At 38.4% G+C, this 15,929-nt stretch overlaps 2 long non-coding RNA genes across 3 annotated transcripts in view; both read right to left on the minus strand.

Annotated features, from left to right (window-relative positions):
• LOC111941813 (uncharacterized) overlaps window positions 1–15,102 on the minus strand; it is a 31,369-nt gene extending 16,267 nt beyond the window's left edge. For both annotated transcript variants that reach the window (XR_015280062.1, XR_015280063.1), the window contains exon 1: window positions 14,754–15,102. This is a non-coding gene — a long non-coding RNA (uncharacterized LOC111941813). The remainder of the gene's footprint in view (window positions 1–14,753) is intronic.
• A 417-nt stretch (window positions 15,103–15,519) lies between these two features.
• On the minus strand, window positions 15,520–15,903 carry LOC111941805 (uncharacterized). Its single transcript, XR_002870276.2, has 2 exons — window positions 15,818–15,903; window positions 15,520–15,729 (listed from the first exon to the last, which is right to left on the minus strand). It is a non-coding gene; the product is annotated as an uncharacterized LOC111941805 (long non-coding RNA).
• Window positions 15,904–15,929: the final 26 nt, after the last annotated feature.

Consider the following 15,929-nt stretch of genomic DNA (forward strand, 5'->3'; position numbering starts at 1 on the left):
TTCATGAAGTTTCTTGTTATTTGCCTCAATTATTTCTTTGTCATTCTGAGTAGTCTGAGAAACCAAACTTTTTACAAAATACTGGTTTTGACCATGTTGATATACAGGGATGATGCGTCCTTTCAACATTTTCCAATGTTCATGTTTTACAGTTATTGACAGCTGTAGAATTACCCATGTATTGAAAATTTAAATCCATATAACAACTTTACTTTGATAAACATGATTGGATTAAAATATTTGTGTAACTGCTGCTCTTCTGCCTGAGCAACACATGGCTCAGCTGAAAGTTCTTATATTTGTTCTGGTGTAGTGTAGAACTCTTTAGTGCTGTGACGAGACCATTTTGAACTTTTTTACTCATAATCTAGGTAGTGTCTTTCAGAGGTACTATAATAACAGGTTTGTTTTCTTTCAAAGATATGTAGTACATTGATTCTGGTTAGAAGCCAGGTACCCACCAAAGTCGCTTTATCCCTCTCTGCAGCTGTATGGGGAAAGTGTAACAAAAGAGTTCATTTGTTGAGATAATGACCAGGAGAGATCACTCACCAAATAACATCGTGGGCAAAATAAGCTCAAATTAGAGATATGAATGGAATTTATTACTAACAAAATCAGAGCATAATAATGAGAAGTTAAGTAACACCTTCAAAACACCTTACAACCCACCCTCTCTTCTTCCCAGCTCTACCTCCTCCCCAAATTGACAGGAAGACAGTGAATGGGGATTGCTGTCATTTGTTTCTATCACTGTTCTTAGGGGAGTTTTTACCCCATTTCAGTGTGAAAATGAAATGGGGGAACGGAGGCAGTCCTCTGTGGACTTGTCTGACGTGAATTCATCTGCTGAGCAGCAGCTCTCAGTGAACAGGTGCAGGATGAGTCCATCCCATGGCAACAGTTCTTCTCAATCTCCTGTAGTGTGGGTCACTCTTCCATGGGGTGCAGTTCAAGGACAGGCGGTTCCAGCATGGGCTCCTCTCTTTCCATAGACCTCAAATGGCCTCACAGCCTCCTCTCAGGCATCTATCCACTCTGGTGTGGGCTCCTCCATGGGCTGTGAGTGGATCTCTGCATCCCTGCAGTCCTCCATGGGCTGCAGGAGCACAGCTGCTTCACCATGGGCTGCACCACAGGCTGCAGTGGAGTCTCAGCTCAAGCACCTGGAGCACCTCCTGTCTCTCCTCCACTGACCTTGGCCTGTAAAGTTGTTAGTCTCACATGTTCTCACTGTGCTCTTCTCTGGATTCAATTACAACTCTGCAATAATTTGGGGTTTTTTATCTTTAATATGCTGTCACAGAGGCATTACCACCATTTCTAAGTGGCCCACCCATGACCAAGACATCCATCTTTGGAGCTGCCAGGATTGGTTCTGTCAGACATGGAGGAAGCTTCCAGTGGCTTCTCACAGAAATCATTCCTGTATCCCCTGCTACCAAAACTTGGCCATGCAAGCCCAGTACAACGGTAATGATGATCTGATCTCTCTCATAAATCCATCCTGGAGATACTGACTGATCTTTCAAGGGTCTTTTGTTTTTTCTTTTTTTTTTTTTTTTTTTTTCTGAGCAGAAAATGTAGAAGAGACTGGGGTGTTTTAAAAGAAAAAAGGTCAGCTAAATATGAGAGGTTATTACAGACTCACAGTCTTTTCATGATTTAAATTGTTTGCTTTGCATTTTGAAAGTGCATAAAATTAGTTGTATAGTAGTAAAAGTGCAAGATTACTGTAGTCTCGTTTTTCTGAGAACTAAGTGATCTTTCAAGGACAAATATAAACCCTGGACAGGCTTCAAATCCCAGCTAGCTATTAAGAAGAAATAACATAATGTTTGATCACTTTTTGGTTAAATTGTCTAGACAATTTCTGCCTTTAAAAATGCGTCTTTATGCTAATAATTCAATTCTACATTGTAAAAAGTTTCTGGAAAGATTCTCTGTATGACATTAATGAAGATAAGATTGGGTTTCAAAATTATAGTCATATTAATTATTTCTAATGCGTAAAATATTCATTAGTAGTTAAAGTTCAACTATCAGTTGAGTTAGCTTATAATAAATTTAAATTTAGGGAAATGTAATTAAACAAGAAAAAATTCTTATTATAATTACTATAAAATTGTTAATTGCTACTACATAATATTGTCAATAAACATTAGACTTTAGAAGAGGATTTAGAAGAAACATATTTTCATTCAGAATAAAAAAGACTTTAAAGTCATGGCAAATGCTTCATCTATACTTTGAAACTACCATGTAACTGATAAGTTTAAAAAATAGGTTTTAAAATAGATGAAGATGTGGCTTTTGTCTTATATGGCACATAAACCCACATCTGTGATGTGGGTTTGTTTGAGTAGGACTATTGGGAAAATTTCTGCATGACTTTGAAATGAAAATGTCCCCAGCTATGTGTGAAGCATTTCAAGGCAGCAACAAAATTTGTATTTTAAGGTGAGTATTTTAATTTGGCTACAATTTTCTAGGTCTGACAGGAAACTGAGGATACTTAGGTATCATTCTTCCAGGTCTGGAGGCTTTAATATGCCAAAGGAGTGCTATACATCCTGATACATCTTATCCATCCCAATTGTTTTCCCCTGATTTTGTTAAAGCTACATAAGGGTGCAAGAAACTAAGAAAAGTGGCTTTTGTTTTTACAACTGCTTGTTTTTACAGCTACAGTTCCTGAAGGTCTAATGCAAAATACTTGGTTTAACTCGTTTGTTTTCTTCCTATACTGATTTGTTTCAACATTAAAACCTTCTCAGCTTTTCTGTAATAATGAAATCACTTTGGGAACAACCAACCCAGTCAATGGGGCAGCAGTGGCAGCAGCAGCAGCAGAGGTGACAGAGTTTAAGTCTGTGAGTGAGCATTAGTTTGCTCAGGGACACCCAAGCAGCAGCCCAGAGCTCTGTTCAGACCTGGAAGCCCTTGTTGGACATTTGAACAACTCCAGGGAGCATGAGCAACCCAGAGTGTGTGTCACAAGGACATGACACAACACTTTGCAAGACAGTTAATGTAAGAGGGGGCAAAAACTCTCCTGACTCCTGACAAAAATACCCCTGGTTCTTGCTTTCTCAGTCAGAAAAGACTGAGTAATGATTTCAACATGGTCAGAAGTCATTGCTTGCAGTAACTTACTGACCTAGGTGGTCCTCCCTAAGAAGAGTGAATATGTCCAAGTTTTCAGTTACAGGGACTGCTTGAACCTGGCATTAATACGGAGGGACAGCACAGATGATACCTGCATGCAGTGTGATTTAAGCAGATGATCTACTCAGCCATGTAGCTAAACTTGAAGAGGAGACCCTGAGGACTATCAGGGAGTGTGAGAAAGAAATGGACTGCTGGAGTCACACCCTTCAATCCATTAGAGAAATGCAGTGAATAGAAGTTCAGCAAGAATTGGAGAAGCCCCAAGTGTGACTGCCCAATGCACTTTGCCAACTCACATCCAGCCTCTTATCCACCATCATCAAGTCCTTTCTGGCAGGGCAGCTCTTGCTCTTTTCTCTTCCCAGACTGTGTTGATACCAGTGGTTGCCTGAACTCTTGTGCAGCACCTTGCACTTGGCTGCTTATCACTACCGTCTGAATGCGACCATCCAACGACTTCCTTGTCCATCTAAGGATAGTCCACTCATTGAATCTGTCTAATTTAATGTTGTGAGGGATGGTGTCAAAGGCTTTACAGAAGTCCTGTAGATGACAGGATAAATGACAGATACATCTGTAGCCTTTCCCTTGTCCACTGATGGAACCACTCCATCATAGAAGGCCACTGGGTTGATTAGAAAGGACTTTCCCTTGGTGAAGCTGTACTTGCTGACTGTCCTGGATCACTTCACTGTCCTTCTTGTGCCTTAACATAGCTTGTAAGAGGATCTGTCCTATGAACTTCCCAAGCACAGAGGTGAGACTGACAATCTGTTAATTTTCAGGGTCCATCCTATTCTCACATCCCTTATCCTTCTTAAAGATTAGTACAGTATTTCCCTTTATCCAGAGAAAGTCACCTGGGCTTTCAACCTACTGCCATAGCTTTTCAAATAAGGAGAGTGGTGTGGCAGCTACTCAGTCAATACCCTCAGAACACTGGCATGCATCTCATTGGGTCCTGTACTCTTATGCACATTCACGTCCCTCAGGTGGTCACAAACATGATCTTTGTGTGAGAAGTAGCTTTCTCCCCCACTACCCATCTTTCTGTCCATCCACTTGAGAGACATGGGAATAGGTTTCCCTTGAATGCTTGGGTCAAAGTTGTTGAGTATTTTGTCCTTGCTCTCATTAATTGTTATCAGTTTACTGTTGTTATCATGGGGAGAATACCTTTTTTATTTATCTTTTCTGTTTAAGTACCTGTATAAGCCCTTCCTGTTATTCTTTGTGCTCCTTCACAGGTTCAGTTTCAGCTTCACTTTGGCTTTCCTCTCTCCATCCTTACGTATCCAAACTTCGTCTCTGGCCTTCCTTGTCCATCTTCTTGTTCCTGGGGATTGCTAGGTCTTGCAAGCTATGGAAGACTTCCTTAAAGATCTTCCAATTCCATTTTGCTCCCTTGTACCTGAGGGAAGTCTTACAGGGAATTCTATTGACTATCTCCCTTAAGAGCTGGGAGTCTGTTTGCCTAGAGTGCAGAGACCTAACTTTACTCTTTACCTGACATATATTCCTCAGAACTGAAAATGCCACAATTCATGGTCATTGCAGCCCAGGCCACCTCGAGTCTTGGTGGCCCAAATCAACTCATGCTGGTGACCATCAGAGCCATTATTGAACAAAACCTGGAATGTGCTGACAAAGGCAGAGGGCTGCAAACAGGTAGCCAAAGTCAGGAACGACCTGGAGAATGCAGACATTGATCCAGCTACCTCTCACGTGCTAAACAAATACTCTACCATTTGAGCTAATCCCTTCCCTGAAATCTTGATATGAAAAAGATATATAAGTGTTGCGAGAGCCCTAATTGAAGCTAGTTATTCTAATCAATGAATGTATTATTTATCTTTTCCCCTTTTTCCTGTTTAGTTAGATTACTTACTGCTTTTGACATTGGAAAATGGTTTTCATTTCCAATTTATGTCTAGGTAGCTCTAAAATATGTGTATTTTTACTGCAATTAAAATTTACTTATTTTGCAACACAAATTCTTTAAAGAATGCTGGCTACCTTTCTGGTACAAATCAGTGAGCAAAAAGAAACTGATTTTGCAAGTCAGGAGATCCTATGGACAGTAAATGATTTCCAAGCTATCTACATCTTTTTTGAGTAAAGGATTCATTAAGGTGGATGACTGTGTGAGCAATTCTGTAGCTGTCAATAACAAAACAAGCTCAGGACCACACATACAAGCCAGTACTTTGTGTGTCTTCTATTAACTCAAAGTTGTAACACCTGAGATTAGTGATGCAAGAAGTTCAAAAGGATTTGCCTTCCTCTTTATTTCACAACTTCTGAAATTGGAGTATGAGAATCTCTGTGGTCACTAAATACTTTCACACTTCATCATGTTGCTGGACAGCATGGCAGTCTTATGGACAAAGTGGTAGGAAAGCCCAAATGTTTTGTCTATTCAGTCTTATACCTATTTCAGTTTGTGATTTGACTTTTGAGTCTTAATCCTCATACTGAGAAACACTACTTACACATAGGTGGCAAAGATGAATATTAAAGATGCAAAAATCTTTTACAATTCTTCTTTGTAGTATGACATTGTGTGCCAGATAAGAATAGGTATTTGCTTGTTTAGTTAAGTATTCAACAATTCTGAATAATAATCTAAATCTAAAAACAAGTGTGAAAATGTAGTACTAGAAATCTTAGAGAAATTATTTGCTTAGAGAATTTTATTTACAAAGTCTTGAAAGAATGACTGTGTACACAGGGCATCAAAAGTGAAAACTGTTAAATGCTGAGTTAATTGCACTTGATTTTGAAGCTAGTAGAAGATGCAGCTGATGCTTTTCATATAGGTAATTCTACTGAATAGGCAGTTCTTGCCATTTGTATTTAATTTAGCTTGTAAAAAATACCTGGATACTGTCTGAGCAGTTACTGAAATTGATGAGGGCTACCATTATCCAACGTTTTTAGTGTCTTACAACACTAACTTCTACAAATAGATGTTAAATAACATTAGTTTGAAAAAAAAAAATAAAAAATATAAAAAATAAAATAATAAATAAATAAATGCAAAAAAATTCAACCAGAATAGAAAGTTGGTCTTTAATCTTCATAAAAAATCATTCTGATTCTGGGGCAATGAGGGAAATGAAAAAAATCTGTATCATTTTTGAAAAATAACATTTAAAAATTTGGTAAAGAAAAATTAAAGCATTTGTTAAAAATGTATTGCAAAGGTTATTTCTGTAAAAATGCAATAAATTTAAAGTCAGAAGAACTAATTCAATGCAAAATACAATTCACACAGATAGAATTTCCTCCTTTTTTTTTCTTTTTTTGACATTACTAAATAAAATTTGGAAGATAGTTATCAGTTATTTCATTAGATTATTGATGATCAGACCAGTGCTTTCCCTGTAAAACCAGAAAAGAGCATTGCCTCACAGCAGTTTGTGTTCTGTTTCTTGAAATATATCATATAAACCCCAGACATTATAACATACCTGTCATGGAACTGAATCAATAGCAATATGTATACTCCTTCTGTTGTGGTGTTTTCACTAAGAAACACTAAACATGCTGACCAAATAAACACTAAACATTGTAACAGAAAAGATGTAATATTTTTTCTGTAGTAACCTCAAAAGAAGCCATACTTAGTATTCAAAAGTGAATGAAGGTGTTTCAGAGGAAAGACATCTCATATTAAACTATTATGTTCATTTACCATCTTGAAAAATACAGAAATAAAATATATCAATTTATTTCATATTCATGTCTGAAAGAATAGAGTAGGGTAGAATGGCATGGCATGGCATGGCATAAAACAGACTAGACTAGACTAGACTAGACTAGACTAGACTAGACTAGACTAGACTAGACTAGAATAGAATAGAATAGAATAGAATAGAATAGAATAGAATAGAATAGAATAGAATAGTCCAGTTGGAAGGAACCTTCAACAATAATTCACTCAGAATGCCTGACCACTCAAGGGCTGGCAGAGTTACATTACAGCTTTTTTTATATCATTTGTAAGTCCTGTGTCGTCAAACTCTCCCTAAGATCCCTGTTAGAAAATAAAACTTCTAAAACTACTTCTTTGTTGGTTGCTTTTGTTTATTTTGGGGTTATTTTTTAAATGTTACTAAGTGGTGAAACCCGGAAAACTTAATAATATTTCATAGAAATACATTTTTATTGGTTGAAAAAGTATGAATTCTGGCTGTATGCAAATGCAAGGACAAAGGAAAGTTAAGTTTCTATCATGCTGAATCTGAATAGAACCACTTAGATACAGTATCTTTTAATTATTCTTTTGGGAAGAAGAATAATGTTTCAAAGATTATGCTGAAAAAGATTATATAAATTTAGAAAATACAAAAATCCTTAGATCACCTCATAAAAAAATTACAGAAATATGAAGGTTACAGAGACAGTTTATGGTTTACATGATGAATGATGTGACTGTCTTGAGCGAAAATTTTTTCCTGATACTTAGTCTTTTACTAGGAGTCTGACATAAATCTAACCATTTTGCCACATAGTAGTAACTAATGAAATATCAACTTTCCTTTTCTTTTGTTGCACTTATTTTCACTTAGTGAAAATTTCATTTTACCAGCTCTTCTTTGGTGTGCCAATACTTAAACCTACTAAGTCAAAAATTTTTTAATTCATATGTGCTTTAAAATGTACACCATCATGGATTCAGAAATGTTTGTAACTATTCTTCCACGTGATATATTTCATTAATTGTCCATTTATGCCTGAGGAGGTGTCAGAGACTGAAATATTTTAGTTTATGACTTAAACATGTTCATGAAGATGCTTTTGCCTGTTATAGCAAAACTGTATTACAAAGGCTGCAGAGAAGACCACAACACCCTGAGTGGGCCCTGAAGGAGGCCTCATGCCGCTCAGTGATGAAGGTGAGATAAAGCAACAATTCAGGGCTGGGGGAGAGGAATAAATCCACAGAGCAGAAGTTTAACAGCTTCAGAGCAGAGAGCACAGCCCCAGGGCTCTCAGCTGCCAGGCCCACACCGACCCTCACACCAAAGGCTGAGGGCAGAGAGGCTTTGGGTGCGTGGAGAAAAGGCTCTGGAGAGAGGCAGCGAGCGCCCATCCTCCGCTGCGCGGAGCAGCTCAGCTGCGGGGCCCTTCCCCCGGGAGAAGCCGCATCCACATGAGGGACACAGGGGTGCCACGGGTGCCAAAGGTTCCCAAAGGGGTCCCCAGACCCTGCAGCAGAGCACCGCAGAGCCATGCAGCAGATCACAGTGTTGAAAGGGACAGTGTCAAACTGGTCCCTGCAAGGGAGGCTCCTGGGCTCTCCCACCTGGCCCAAAGGTATATTCATCCATCAGATTCTAGAGTTTTTGGAGTGGTGTGGCAGTGCATGGTGTGGTGTGGCATTGGCAGCATGGCAGCTGTAGGGGACCCTCAAGAAGACCAGATGGAAAGGAGCAACAAGGTTATTGGGATCCCTGCAAGGGTGATATGTTTCTGCCTAACCCCCATCACTGTCTCCCATGCCCACCCCTCCCTCCCTCCCTCCCTGCCTCCCTCCCTCCCTGCCTCCCTCCCTCCCTGCCTTCCTGCCTTCCTGCCTGCCTGCCTTCCTGCCTGCCTGCCTTCCTTCCTGCCTGCCTGCCTTCCTTCCTGCCTTCCTTCTTGCCTGCCTGCCTTCCTTCCTGCCTTCCTGCCTTCCTGCCTGCCTTCCTGCCTGCCTGCCTTCCTTCTGCTTGCCTGCCCACCCACCCTCCTGCACTTCCTCCTTCACTTCCTCCTCAACTTCCTTCCCTCTTCCCCCTCCCTCTTTCCATCCTTCCCTCTTTTATTATTAAATAATATTTATTAAATTTTGGCACCAAGATCTAACCTCATTTGGTTTTAATCATATCTTTTGGGTATATTTTGAACCTTTCTGGGTTTGATCGTCTTTATTCACAGAGAATTAGTTTCCTCTCCTCTTCTGTGTTTCAACTGAATCATAATAGGAAGTTTGTGAGAATAGTCATATTTTTGGATCCTTAGTCCAGATTGTGCTGTAACATTCAAACAATGTAACCATGAAGCTGGTCTTTCTGACAGAAAATATTTTTTATGAACCAATCTGCCTGGTTAAAAAATAATAAACAGAACTTTTCTCCAAATTCAGCATTTGTTGCAGGAAAGTTGTTGCTTCTGGGTTCCTGCTGTCATATAGAGATGAATTTTCTAAGTTAGTTGTGAAAATACAGACTCATGATAGCCAACTCAAAGTATGACATTTTTTTTCTTTAGACAGAGAAAGTGAAGAGAAAAAAAGAAGGCTTTCAAATAAAGCAATAAACCCTTTTTGCAAAGATCAAAGGATCCACAGTAGCTATATTTTTCAACATGTGAGCTATGTCAGGAGGAATATTCCTGCACCTTCATAAGCTGTTTCCAAATCTAGATATCTCCAGATCTATGTATCTTACAAGTGAGCAGCTGTATGAAGCTTATGTGTGAAGCATTACAATGGCTAGGTAGTACTGCTAAAATAGACTGCACTGGAAGTCTCCCCTCCACAGGACTGTGTGAAAAGTGTCTGCAACAAATTTATTTGGTTTTCTTTGTGCTAAGAGACCACAATAGCCTGGGTGAATAAAAAAATATTTCCTTTTCTGAGAAAATACTATTTTTTGCAAACGCATGTAAAAATAACGGACTTTATGTGGTCTCATTTACTGGTGTGGATTGCTGCCAGATGCCTTTCACTGTTATTTTATTATGCATACACCTGCTCTGTCCCTCCATTCCCCATTCTTTATAGAGGGCTTTCAGCAATACAACTTAACGTGTTTGCTGTTCTAAGCAAATTATCAAAATAGGTTTTGATTGATATGCTAGATTGTAACTTGGCATAGGACTTTATGATCACAGATTGCGACAGCTTCAATAGATATTTTCCCTTTTCTACTGAACTTTGGTTGTTAACCTTTTCTGGGAATAATGATTCTGTAGGAGTACTCACTTAAGCATAAAGGATTTGGAAGAAGATTCCTAAGGGATTTGACAAAAATTCTCCTGATTAGAAGCGTATCTTGCAACTTATTTTTGACTTTGTTATTTTAAATTAACTGCCTGATAGACAGAGTGATGACTTACAGACTGATCTTTTTAGTCGTGCCATGTTCTGTGTTGCTGTTCAACAGCTACAAAATGAAGCTTTTATCTGAATTGGAAACTCATGTTTTCTGAGAGGTAGAATTTTGGAGTGAGCTTTTGTGCTGTGGTTGCTAAGCATGCTTCTGCACATACCCTTTAGCAGCTGTCACAGATACTGTAGAGTTATGCAGGCAGATTGGGAGGATCTCTATATCATTCCCTAGTGTTTACTTGCCCTTAATCTCTTTTTGTAACAGTTATGAAATGTATGAAATGTGAAGCTAGAATGAAATCAATCTTTGCTGCATCCAAATGCTCTTGCATTTTATAATTTCTTCTGTTGTAACAGGCTTCTTGAAATTCCCTCACTTCATACACATACCTGGTCTGGGACATGCTCCAGCCTACGGAGATCAGAGTAATAGAATCATGGAGGATTTTCATCCCTTTGGGATTTTACCCTTTTAAATCCTTTTTTATTTTTTCCTTTTCTTTTTTTTTTTCTTTAATGTTATTAGCATTTTGTAGTCATTTAGATGACATAAAAATCCTGGGGAAGTAGCCATCTTATTAATATAATACAGTAGGGAAAAGTAGGAGAGTGGGTAGCATCTATCCAGAGATTACTGACCCTTAGCTTAACTAAGATATAACTTCGACATTTCCATGATTGTGTTTTGTAACTGGGAATGGTTATGTGACTTATCAGGTCAGCTGTCATCCTTTGTTTGTGACTCAGTTCTCAGTAACTGTATAAGAAAGTTTCTCTCCAGTAAGGCAATGAGTAAGGATGATAAAAAAGGTCTTTCTGTCTACTATACAGAAGTATAGTATGTATGTGTTGTACCAGCACATAAAATGACAACTATATAGACAAATGCATGCTGGAAAAGGAAAACTCTCTGGAAAGATATTATATGATGTATCTAATTCGCAGCTCTACCTTGAGAAATGTTTATGGACACATTCTCTGCTAATTTGTGAAGAGTACCTGCCTTCTGTCTGTCTTTAAGTTTGCACTTGTCACTCTCTTTGCAAGGAAATGAAATTAAATGTGCATTGTCTTTTTTTGAGAGTACGTCACAGCCATATCTGTGGATCACTCATTCTCTTTAAATTTTTCTGAAGGAATAAGCTTCCATTAAAATAGTGGAAGATCCAAAGTGACCTTCAGGGAGTGATGATCTTAAGTCCACACTTGCGTATGTTGGGCCAAACATAGACTAGATCCAACCTCCCAAAAATTAATTACTTAATTTCAGTTTACCATTTTATGTATTAAACAAAAAAATAAGTGACTTATTTAATTTTCCAGCTGCTACTATCATCTTTTTTTTTCTGCACCTAATGATGTATTACTGTTACAGTGAAAATCTTGTATATCTTGCCAGACTGCTGATGTAATGGCTTCAAGAAAGTTAGTAGTCTACAACAATTAGTAACAGGAACCAAACCAGTCACTAACACAAATACCCCAAAATACAGGTGTTTCAACAACAAAAGCACAGGAAAGTAAAATTTATATTTCACAAAAGCTGTTCTTGTTAAAGTGAGATAGATGAAGACATTTGTTTAAAAAATACACAAAAATCATAGCTATAGATCTCAAAATATTTAGAGGAAGATGCTTGCTATTTTAAGGATGGGATTTCTGCCCTACTATTACATATCCTATATAAAAGCAATTATTTGTTCTAATTAATTAAAAATATTGTCACAAGAACTGGTTTACCAGCTTTTACTATAAGGGGAAATGCAAGCAATTTTTTACTGTTTTTTATCAAAATATGAAATTAGGTCATGCCAGGAACAAGATTAAAGATTTGTTCAACAAAGAACAACTAAACTTTTTAACTCCTCATAAGTGTCTTGTTTACAGACTAGTTAGAAACTCATCAGAATATATGTGACTCCTCTATATTGTCAGATAGTCTTGTTTTTTCATAATCTTTGTGTGTCAATAGCCTTCATAATAATCTGAATTTATGTAAAATCATGATTGTATAAATATACATGGTATAAATTTGCAAGTGTTTTTAATTTTGTTATTCAGTATGACCTAAATATTTTGCTAATGATGTGGTGTAATTCTTCTGTCAGTAGCTTTTCTGTTTGCAATAACTGAGGATGTGTAACCTAGTGATTACAGAGCATTTCAATTCAGTCACTAGATGAGAAAAAAACCAACATTTACCCTTCTCTGTTATTGTTCAAAGCTACAAACTGAAACCTCTATCTGAATTGGAAACTTAGGTAGCAATTATGGAGCACTTTACCTGCCACAGCTACAATCTGAGTCAAATGTCCTTAACTTCTTTCTAAAGAGACTGCCTCTTTAGGTGTTTTCTTTGTGGATATTCCTGTTTTTATACCTTCCCATTTCATGGTGTTTGTTTGTTTGTTTTTTGGTTTTTTGGTGTTTTTTTGTTCTCATAAATGAGATGCTTTATGTCGTAGCTCTTTTTCAGCAAACAGCCAATTTATTATTTTGTGATTTCTGATAACACTATGCTCCCTGAGTACAGGACAGTATTTGTATTAGTGAAATAGACATAGTTAGGCATACAGCAGTCTAGCATAGAAGCAAAGAATTTCAGTTCTTACTGTTTATTTTACATACACACTGATTGTTGTATGTATTAAAAAAATAGTGTATTTTTTTATGTGCGTGGAAACATACTATGGGATATAGTGAAAGGAAAAGCTAAAAATATTTACTACATTTTACCAACAGCTAGGGTATTGTGAAAAGAGGTAGCTAGGATCAAGTTTCATGTGTCAAAAACAGAGAAGAAGAATAGAGGTATAAACTGAGGGTCACCTCAATATATGTCATTTGGCACATATATAGTAATAACACATGGTGCATGATCTGACAAACATATATGGCAAAGAATCTGTACCTCTTTATTCAGTCAGAAGCAGCACATCATAAGCACAAGCTGAAAAAACAGGGCTAGTGTTAAAGCAGGGAGAAGAATTTTCACAATCTAAGACCACCTACTGGGCAACAATGGAATAGTGATTTGCTAATTGCTCAGAAGATTCCAACTGTTAAGTAGATCTTTTAAAAAAGCAGTGTCAATGTTTACAGTTGATGGGATAATTTTTCTCTAGCTACAGAAAAAAACTACAGAGCCATAAAGAAAATCTGTCTTAGGATTCAGTCTACCTTTTAATTCAGAACTCTCTTCCATTAACTTCAGTGAAATTAGAGTTAAGCTTTTAATAACATGTCCTTTGGAAATTCTAGGAAAAAAGATCAATAAAATAACCAAGGATTTTCTGTTCTAAATATTAGTGATCTCTCAAGAGCAACTGAGACAGCAGATTCCTTTAATATGAGAATCTGTGGTTGATACAACTGAGTACAACAGAATCAGGCACGTAAATATTTCCTTGTGATGTTTGATTACACCAGTAGAGTGATCCTGTCTATTCACAGTATGTGATGCATAGACTCTTGACAGGTAACAATGTCTCTTACTGTATTTCTCCTAATAACTATCAGAATGTATTTCATGCAAAAAAAAAGTCAACAGAAATAAAAAAGAAAGAAGAAAAGAAGATAATTGTCACAAAATTAGGGTCTGTACTGTGTGTGTATATATATATATATATATATATATTCAGTCATACTTAAGAGAAAGAGAGGTATTTAAGTTCTGACTTCCTTTGGACTGCTAGTTAAAAAAAAGCATCAAATCATTAGTCTATGTGGTGGGGTTTAGCACTAGCTAAGAATCACCTGAGTATTTATTTTCTGATGTGATATATGGATTAGGAGAACGGCAAAACAGGTTTAAACTTAAAAGGAATAAAGAAAGTTTATTAACAGAGCTACAAGAAAAAGAAACCGGAATAAAACCTCCAGAAACCTTTTCTTCCCCACACCCAACTTTTTCCTTTCTCAACTGACAACATAGAGACAAAACTTGAAATGCTAAAAAACTGCTAAAATGTTAGCAGTAGCAACTATACAGCAGTCTTTTCATCAGTCTCTGTAGGGAGAGGAGTTTTCTCTTGTCATGCCATGGAGAGTTCTACACAGTAAACAGTTTACTCGTGGCTTTTCATTCCCATTACGGCAGGCTCCCAGAAAAAAGACTGCAATCATCCCTTTCTCCCATTTTCACACCACTCAGAGGTGTATTCATGGGCCATGAACTCAAGGGGCATTATTTTAGAGTTATTCAAAGGCAAAGAGTCTTCATCAACTCTCACTTCTCTCTCTCTGTTGAAGTACCTCATGGGATCACAGCTACTCCACCATCTGCTTGTCATCATCAATGGATACCTTTGCTCAGATTTACAGTTTGAATAGTTCATTTCCCCCAATAATATTTCCATTAATTAAAGGAGTTTTTCAGAACATTATTGTCCATCTCCATGGCTCTACTAAAATAATATTTCAGCTTATTAAAGCATCTCCTCATTCTCCTTCCATCTGAGGCTTGACTCTTTCTCTTACTGACCTTGATGTTTCATGTTGTCTCTTTACACGTTGATCGCTCGTGTCCTTTTTTCTCCTTGGAGAGATTAAAGTCTGCAGGTCTCATCTAGGTAGTGAAAGGGTTAAATATGACCCAAGCAGCAGCAGGTATTCATGGTGTTGTATTTCAGCTCAGCAGCACTGGAAGTCAGCAGACAGTCAGTTTTCAGCCATTTTTCATCCTGGAGCTGTCTGTGTGGGCCATGGTGGGGGGTATATCAGCGAGATGTCAGCAGCCGTGGCCAGGCCCAGCCTAGGGCTGTGGCCCCCTGAAAAAGGCTTCATCCACCCCACCGGAATAGGAGCCGGAAGGCTTCCCAGGAGGCGCCACAGCAGACCCCAGCCTGGCCTGATGGGGGGGAATCCCCACAGTCTCCATCCCCTGCCCAGGAGCTGCTGGAGTCCGGCCCAGCCTCCCCCAGGCCGTACAGGCCCGTGGGGGGGAATGGGGCCAGACACAGCAGAGCTCTGATACCTTTCAAGGCCAGAAACAAAGAGACAAGAAGGTTTGGGTTTTTAAAAGGTGGCATTCACAAAGGTGATCTTACTTTTCCGTGGTGCCAAAATGCTGTCAGTTCTCAGAACTGGCCAGCTATTGGCCTGATCTCAAGCAGAGAAGAAACTCCCAGCAGCTTCTCCCAGAGAAGTCACTTCCGTGGATGTTTCCTACTTTCTCCCTACATGCCAAACTACCACAGTCCAGAAAGTTAAGGCACACACATCATAAATTTGCATGTCATTGCTAACCATTCACGCTTAGTCCATTCTTTAATTCTTTTATAAGTTTTGTTGTTATGTAGTTAGACTGATAGTGCCACGTACATCAAATGAAAAGTTTTCTTTCAGACAAAATATTCATCAGAATTGCCACGAAGTCTACAAGTGCAGAGCCCTGTGTTGGGGCTTAGGATTCTTCCTTTTGTTTCCTTCTCTCAGGGAATCTTCTCCCATATGTGTTGCTAGGAGACAATAACGAGAGATAACTTATGAGAGATAAGAGGAGGCCGAGGATGGAAGGGGTCCAGCTGGCTACTCTTCATTTTTTACCTGGTGGTTTCTCTGAGAAGGGTAGAGATACCACAAGGACTGGGCTGGGGAAAAGGGGTTGGGTGCAGCTCCTAGCTGTCTTGTGCTCTGGACACTGGGAGAGGAGAGAGGC

This window comes from Cyanistes caeruleus, chromosome Z, assembly GCF_971803275.1.
Source record: "Cyanistes caeruleus chromosome Z, bCyaCae1.hap1.1, whole genome shotgun sequence".
NCBI classification, from domain to species: Eukaryota; Metazoa; Chordata; class Aves; order Passeriformes; family Paridae; genus Cyanistes; species Cyanistes caeruleus.